Genomic DNA, 7,269 nt, shown 5'->3' with positions numbered 1-7,269 from the left:
TTTCCTTCTTCCCCGCCGAGTTAAGATGGCGCCTCCCGCGCTTTCCCGCCGCTGCTGTCAACGCCGCTCTCCGCGGTATTTTTATTTTTACCATTCCCGTCGTGGAGCGGACCCTCTGGGACACTTCCCTCCCTCTTCTTAGGTCCGAACGCTGCCCGGCTGCGAAGCACCGGCCATGCCCTGTGTGCTCCACCCTCTCTCTCTCTCTGCTTCCCGACTCGCTGCCCGGCCCTGTTGCAGAGCCACCCGATCGAGCCCTAGCCCGCTGCAGCCCAGGAAGGATCAGTGCACTACCTGCCACCAGCCCGATTAGCTGGGAAACCACAGACTGGGAAACCAAGCCTGGCTCTTGACAGTCTCCCCTGCAAGTTTTCAATCCGATGATTTGGAAGGCGGTTGCCCACGGTCGACGCCCATTTCTCGAGTTTCTTGGATTTTTTTTTTTTTTCTTTTCTGGCTTCGACCTTCAATAACGTCGTCTGAGGTGCTGTCGAGTTGCAGGTAAGTTCGTTTCTTACTCGTCGCCAGTATTAAATCCGTGTGTTAATGGAGACACGGAATGCAGGAGTTGGTTTAACAAGTCTTTACTGAATGGAGACAATCTGGAAACTGAAACTACAGAAGCCTGCCAGGGCCTTTTATACAGGGATGGTCACTGCCGGTACTCCAGTCTGAGACCAGTTATTCCCTTAAAGGGACATACACAACAGGGACTGTGTTCACTCTACACTTGGGGGGAGAAATTGGGTGAGTAGCGCCACCTGTTAGCGCCTAAAGAGGCAGTCAGTGGCTGTAGCGCCACTGGCTGCGCCTCCCGCGATATTCAGTAGGGGCGCTAATGGTGGCGTTAGGCATTTGCGCTGTGCCGCCACCGATGACGTTATCGGTGTGCGCAGCGCCCCATTCGTGCCCTGTTCGCGATATTTGGTAGCGAACGCCGCAGTTGCGCCACTTGCTACCCGCGCCCGGTTCACGGGGCCTTACTGTGCCGGCAGCGGCGCAAGTTAAGGTGGAGGTGCGGGGTGGCTGCTTTTTCGGCGGCCGCCTGCCAGCACCTCCGTCCCCGGCCTCCTAACCTCCCCCCCCGCGGCATTGCCGGCTGTTTCCCGAGTGCCCGGCACTTCTCCTTGGTGCCGGGCTCATTTGTCGGCACTCGCGGTCGGGGTTCGCGCTGTTGCAGGCACCTCCCCCTTAACAGTGGGAGGAAGGCTTGCAGTACCGCAGCATGCCGTGCTGCAGCATGTGGCGCTGCGGCAGGTTGCGCTGCGATAATCAGTTTCAGCGCCCTAAGAGGGACGCGGAGCGCCTCGAGCCTCGCCCCGTCTCCCTCGAAGGTCACTGAAACTGAATTTCTGGCGATCGGTATCACTCCGATCGCTGCGCTAAAACCTGCGCTCAGGCGACTTTTGCGCCACTTTGGCACCCCAACCCAATTTCTAGGCCTTGGACTCTGGGACTGTGTTCACAATACACCTTGGGGGAGAAATTCGGTTGTTAGCGCCACCGATTAATGGTTAAAGAGGCTGAGAAGTGGGGCGCTAGCCAATTTCTGGGCAGGCGCAAGGCGCTTAGCGCCTCGCCCCATATTGAGCATGCATTTAGCGCCGGCGCTAAATCTTAACGCCCGCTCATGGGCGCAGGCTGATTATGACATCATTTGAGCGTGCAACTCTTTTTGGGCGCCCCGGACCGGAAATTCAGTGGCACCCCCCTCTGTAGCGCCTGGTGCTAATAGTGACAGCTTACCCGGGCCTTACCAAGCCGCTCTCGGGCTGGAGGAGCGTTATTTAAAGGGGACTGGTGTGGTTTAAAAGCGGCAGCCATTTTTGGATCACAACTTCCTCGAGAGCTACAAAGAGTTGCTAAGCTGCACACTGAGAGCCATTTGACCACTGAGCCAGCGCAGGCAGAGGATCTTCAGCCTTCTGACCATCACCTTGCTGTTGGTGAGCCTTGACAACGGGGAACCTTCCTGTGGGCACTTATTATGGGGGCTGCATTGGAGGGGAACGTCCTGCTGCTGAATCATCTGGAAAGGGCACTGAGACGCTGGGAGAGGGGGGCGGGCATGGCCAGACGGAGGAGGGCCAACAGACGTCGCCACAGAAGACCTTACGCTGGCAGGGTTTTCCGACAGCAGTTTTCCTACATGAACATGCCGGAGGAGCAGTGTGTCAGAAGGCTGCGATTTAGAAAGGAGGTGGTGACTGAGCTGTGCCAGCTGCTTCAGCCAGATCTGCAGCCTGAGATAAGGTGCAGGATATCTCTGTCGGCGGCTGAGAAGATGGCTGCTGGCCTGAACTTCTACACGAGCGGCTCTTCTCAGGCTGCGCGTCAGAGGCTGATCAGAAGTAGCTTCTAGGCCCCTCTCACGGAATGCTTGCTGCCATTCCAAGAACAGGAATGGAACCGGTCTGATACCCCCAAGCCTGTGAAGGGCAAGATGCATGTAAATAGCAGGCATGGCCATTGTAAATGAAGAAAGTGTTTCATTACACAAAATGTGGTTCCTTCAAACATGAGAAAGCTATGGCAACAGAAAGCAAAACTAATACACTGACACATAACTGCCTCTCACACCCGGGAGACTGTCCAAAACATAAATCACATTCCGACCATCTTCCTTGGCCTTGATTCCACTGCGCCAACCAACGCATCCAATGCCCCATCAGTGAGGCGTTCCGCCCTCTGCCTCACCCTTTCCATGTCTTGCTAGGCTGGTGTGCCACAGGTAGGCTCCCACCGCTTTGAAGGCCTACAAGGCAGTGAGTGTGTCTGGTGATGCCAATTGACCTGCCCCTTTAAGAGCTGGCCGGCACCACTGTGTCTCAGGGAAAGTGATTATTGACAACACCCTCGCTGCGCCCCGCCGCGGCGAAATTGGGTTGTGCCGCCGGGTTAGCACCTTAAGAGTAGCATGCAGCGCCTGATTTAGCGCCACAATCACCTTTAGGGGCGCTGCAACCCAATATCGCGCTAGGTGGCGCTAAATTGCGCCTGGCGCTAAACTTTGCGCATCGCCAGGACTAGCGCCCCAAACGCGGCTATACCGAATTTCTAGGCCAAGCTTGACTCTGGGAATATATTCACTCTACACCTGGACTCTGGGACTATGTTCACAACAGGCCTGGACTCTGGAACTGTGTTCACAATACACCAGGGGCTAGATTTTCAGTTGCTTGCGCCAGCAGTTAGCGCCTTAAGAGAAGTGATTTTCGGGCGCTATGCGTGTAGCGGCCGGGCGCAGCGCAGTTTGCGCCCCGCCCCAAATTAAGTTGCCCGTTAGCGCCGGCGCAAAGTTTAGCGGCCGCCCGGATGCGCGCGCAGAAAATGACGTCACATCCTCGTGCAACGCCCTTTGGCCGCCCCGAATCCAAACTTCAGTTGGATCGCCCCATTGTGCGGCTGGCGTCCAGAGCGTTTATAAAATGGAACGCAACACACCCTGGGGAGCGCAAATTAAAGGGCCCTCCTCCTGCTCTATAGAAGGCAGTCTGCATGTGTTGTGTGGAAGGATCCGGTGTGTTGTTGTGAACGGTGTATTAATGTTTTCCGGCCACCACCACCACCACCACCACCACCACCACCACCACCACCACCACCACCACCTCCTCCTCCTCCTCCTCCTCCTCCTCCTCCTCCTCCTCCTCCTCCTCCCTTCCCCTTTAAGAGCTCACTGGCACCAGAGTGTCTGCCGTGCGCTGCGCCCGAGCTCGGGTGTTGCGCTCTGGCCGCCGGCTTAGCGCCTAAAGATAGTAGTGGAACGCCTCTTTTAGCGCTCCACCAACCTCTTAGGGCGAAGCCACTGAATTTCCGGCAACGGGGCGCTACTTTGGGGCGGGCGCTAACTTCGGGCGGGCGCTAAGGGTAGCGCCCCAAAACTGTCTATACTGAAAATCTAGGCCCAGGACTCTAGGACTGTGTTCACAATACTCCTGGACTCTGCGACTGCGTTCAGACTACACCTGGACTCTGGGACTATGTTCACAATAGGCCTGGACTCTGGAACTGTGTTCACAATACACCAGGGCCTAGAAATTCAGTTGGGCGCTGCAAGTTTTGCGCCCAGTTGGCGCCTAAAGAGGGTTTCTGCGCCAGTATAAGAGGTTGCGCTGATATTCAGCGCTGCGGTAATGGCGGCGGTAGCCGGTAGCGCTGCGCCGACACCGATGACGTCATCGGTGTGCGCAGTGCCCCGGTACCGCCCCGCTTCCGGCCCAAACCCCATATATAGTTGCGGCCGCCTCTTCTGCAGCGGCTGCAAACAACGTTCGTGAAACGGGGCCGTACTGCTGCGCTACTGGGGCGCTTTAAGGTGGAGGTGCGGCCGGCCGCTTTTTCGGCGGCCGCCTGCCCGCACCTCCCTCCCCGGCCTCCTCCACCACCACCCCGCGGCATTGGAGGCTGATTCCCGTGAGTCCGGCACTTCTCCGTGGTGCTGGGCTCATTTGCTGGCAGAATCAAGCGGCGATCTCACGGCTGCAGGCAGCTCCTCCTTAAGAGAAGGAGGAGGCCTGCAGTACCCCAGCCTACCGCACCGCATCGGGTGGCGCAGCGGCAGCTGGAGCGCTGAAATTCACTTTCAGTGCCCCAAGCGGAGGCGGGCACACCCTGGAACAGCGCCCGGTTCCGAATTGGGGCGCTAAAAGTGAATTTCTGGCGGTCGCAACGGGATCCGCGCACAGCGCTAACTTTTGGGCGTTAGCCTGCTGGCGGGCCTTAACTGAATTTCTAGGCCCAGGACTCTGGGAATGTGTTCACAATACACGTGGAGTCTGGTATTTTGTTCACACTGCACATGGACTCTGGGATTTTGTTCACAATATACCTGGACTCTGGGATTTTGTTCACAATACACCTGGACTCAGGGACTGCGTTCACTCTGCACCTGGACTCTGGTACTGTGTTCACTCTACACCTGGATCCTGGGACTGTGTTCGCACTGCACCTGGACTCTGGGACTGGGTTCACAATGCTCCTGGACCGTGGGACTGTCTTCGCAATACACCTGGACTCTGGGACTGTGTTCACACTGCACAAAGACTCTGGGATTGTGTTCACACTGCATCTGGACTCTGGGGCCCTATGAAATTATTAGCACCCCGATCACCATTTTAGGTAGAAATCTGCACTGTGCGCACCGGCAATGGAAGAGAAATGTTCTGCCAAAGGGAACTAGCAAATTATTTTTGTCGGCCCAGGAAGACACCTCTGGTCTTGCAAAAATAATCTAGGCCGCTGTCACCCCAGGGCCCCACCCTCTGCAAAAGGGAGTTCAGAAAAGTGGGCCATATTTTGCGACCCCTATGAGGTGTGCATGCACACGTAAGGGCGTCGTAAGTGCTGGGTTTCGACATGTGAAGCGCATGTGCTAAAATCCAGAACTAGCAATCTGTCAAGAATCTTCTTCTTGACAGATCCTCCGCATCCCCGGGAGATGGGACTCTGCGGGTGGAGAGTTGCGCTATTTGCCCAACTTCCACCCGCTGAATGCCTGTGAAACTCTTACGCCTGGTAAAAGAATAAGGGCTAGATTTTCAGTTGATAGCGGCAGCAGTTAGCGCCTTAAGAGAAGGGATTTTCGGGCGCTATGCGTGTAGCGCCCGTGCGCAGCTCAGTTTGCGCCCCGCCCCAAATTAAGTTGCCCGTTAGCGCCGGCGCAAAGTTTAGCGCCCGCCCGGATGCGCGCGCAGAAAATGACGTCACATCCTCGTGCAACGCCCTTTGTGTGCCCCGATTCCAAACTTCAGTCGGACCGCCCCATTGTGCGGCTGGCGGCCGGAGCGTTTGGAAAAAGGAACGCAACACAACCAGCGCGGGCCCCGGGGGGCGCAAATTAAAGGGGACGTGCTCTCCAGTATAAAGGCCAGCCTTTTTTCAGAAAACACTCTTGTGCAACGCATTTCTGGAGACACAACAAGGAGGATAGCTAACTGGTTTCAAGCAGCAAGAGCTCAGGTATTTTTGGACTCAGGCCAGAGCGCTGCAAGTGGCCTTTTGGAAATTTGAGTGTTTGCCAGGATTTGATGGGGGTTGCATGGGGTGCCAACGCGGAGCTGCAGCTCCATGTCCGTAGGGCTCGCAGACGCATTGTGAGAGGGGCAGCCCTGGCTAGAGGCAGAGGGAGCTACAGGCGTCGGCCACGTAGGCCTTACCCAGTCAGGCTATACCACCAGCAGCGCTCCTACCTAAACATGAGTGCCGCGCGATGTGTTAAAAGGCTCCGATTCCGAAAGGAGGTGATTGCAGAGATCTGCCACCTGCTTCGCCGAGATCTGCGGCCAAAGCTCAGGTGCAGGACGCCTCTGTCGGTGGAAGTGAAGGTGACGGTGGCATTGAACTTCTATGCCACCGGCTCCTTCCAATACGCTGCTGGGGACATAGCAAACATCTCCCACTACGGCGCGCATCGCTGCATCCGCCAGGTGACCGAAGCACTGTTCAGAAGGAGAAGCCAATTCATCTCCTTCCCCATGGCCCTGGAGAGCCAGCATCAGCGCGCATTGGGATTTTCCAGACTCGGGGAATTCCCCTTGGTGCAGGGCGCCATTGACTGTACGCATGTGGCTTTGCGGGCCCCTCTGGAGCATGGCGAGCAGTATCGCAACAGGAAGGGCTACCATTCTCTGAATGTGCAGCTGGTGTGTGACCACAAGCAGCGCATCATGGCAGTCAATGCCAGCTTCCCAGGCAGCAGCCACGATGCCTTTTTCCTGCGGCAGAGTACTGTGCATGACATGTTCCAGGCACAGCCTCCCCCAAGAGGATGGCTACTCGGGGACAAAGGCTATCCTTTGTGCACCTGGCTCATGACCCCGCTCCGCGCGCCCAGGACCGCTGCTGAAGAGGCCTACAACGAGAGCCATCAAACCACCCGCAACATCATCGAGCAAACTATTGGGGTCCTCAAGCAGCGGTTCCGCTGCCTTGATCGCTCCGGAGGAGCTCTCCAGTATTCGCCGGACCGGGTCTCCCAATTTGTGGTGGTTTGCTGCATGCTACACAACCTGGCTATCTGCAGGACTCAGGCACTGCCACCTGACGTTGGACCAGCACCTCAGGAGGAGGAGCAGGAGGAGCATGAGGAGGAGGAGGAGGAGGAGCAGGAGTACGTTCCCAGGAGGGAGCGACCAGGGCCAAGGGCCGCACGACGCCACCTTATTACACGGTACTTCTAAGCCCCCTGTCAGGGAATGGCCAGGGGCTATGAGGGAAGATGAATGCAGCCGCTCCGCAACCCCTCAGCCGGCGAAGCCAACAAACACTAAG

The sequence above is a fragment of the Somniosus microcephalus genome, chromosome 1, assembly GCF_052327205.1.
Source record: "Somniosus microcephalus isolate GS21.2 chromosome 1, FLI_Smic_1.0, whole genome shotgun sequence".
NCBI lineage: Eukaryota > Metazoa > Chordata > Chondrichthyes > Squaliformes > Somniosidae > Somniosus > Somniosus microcephalus.
This window is presented reverse-complemented; position numbering follows the sequence as displayed.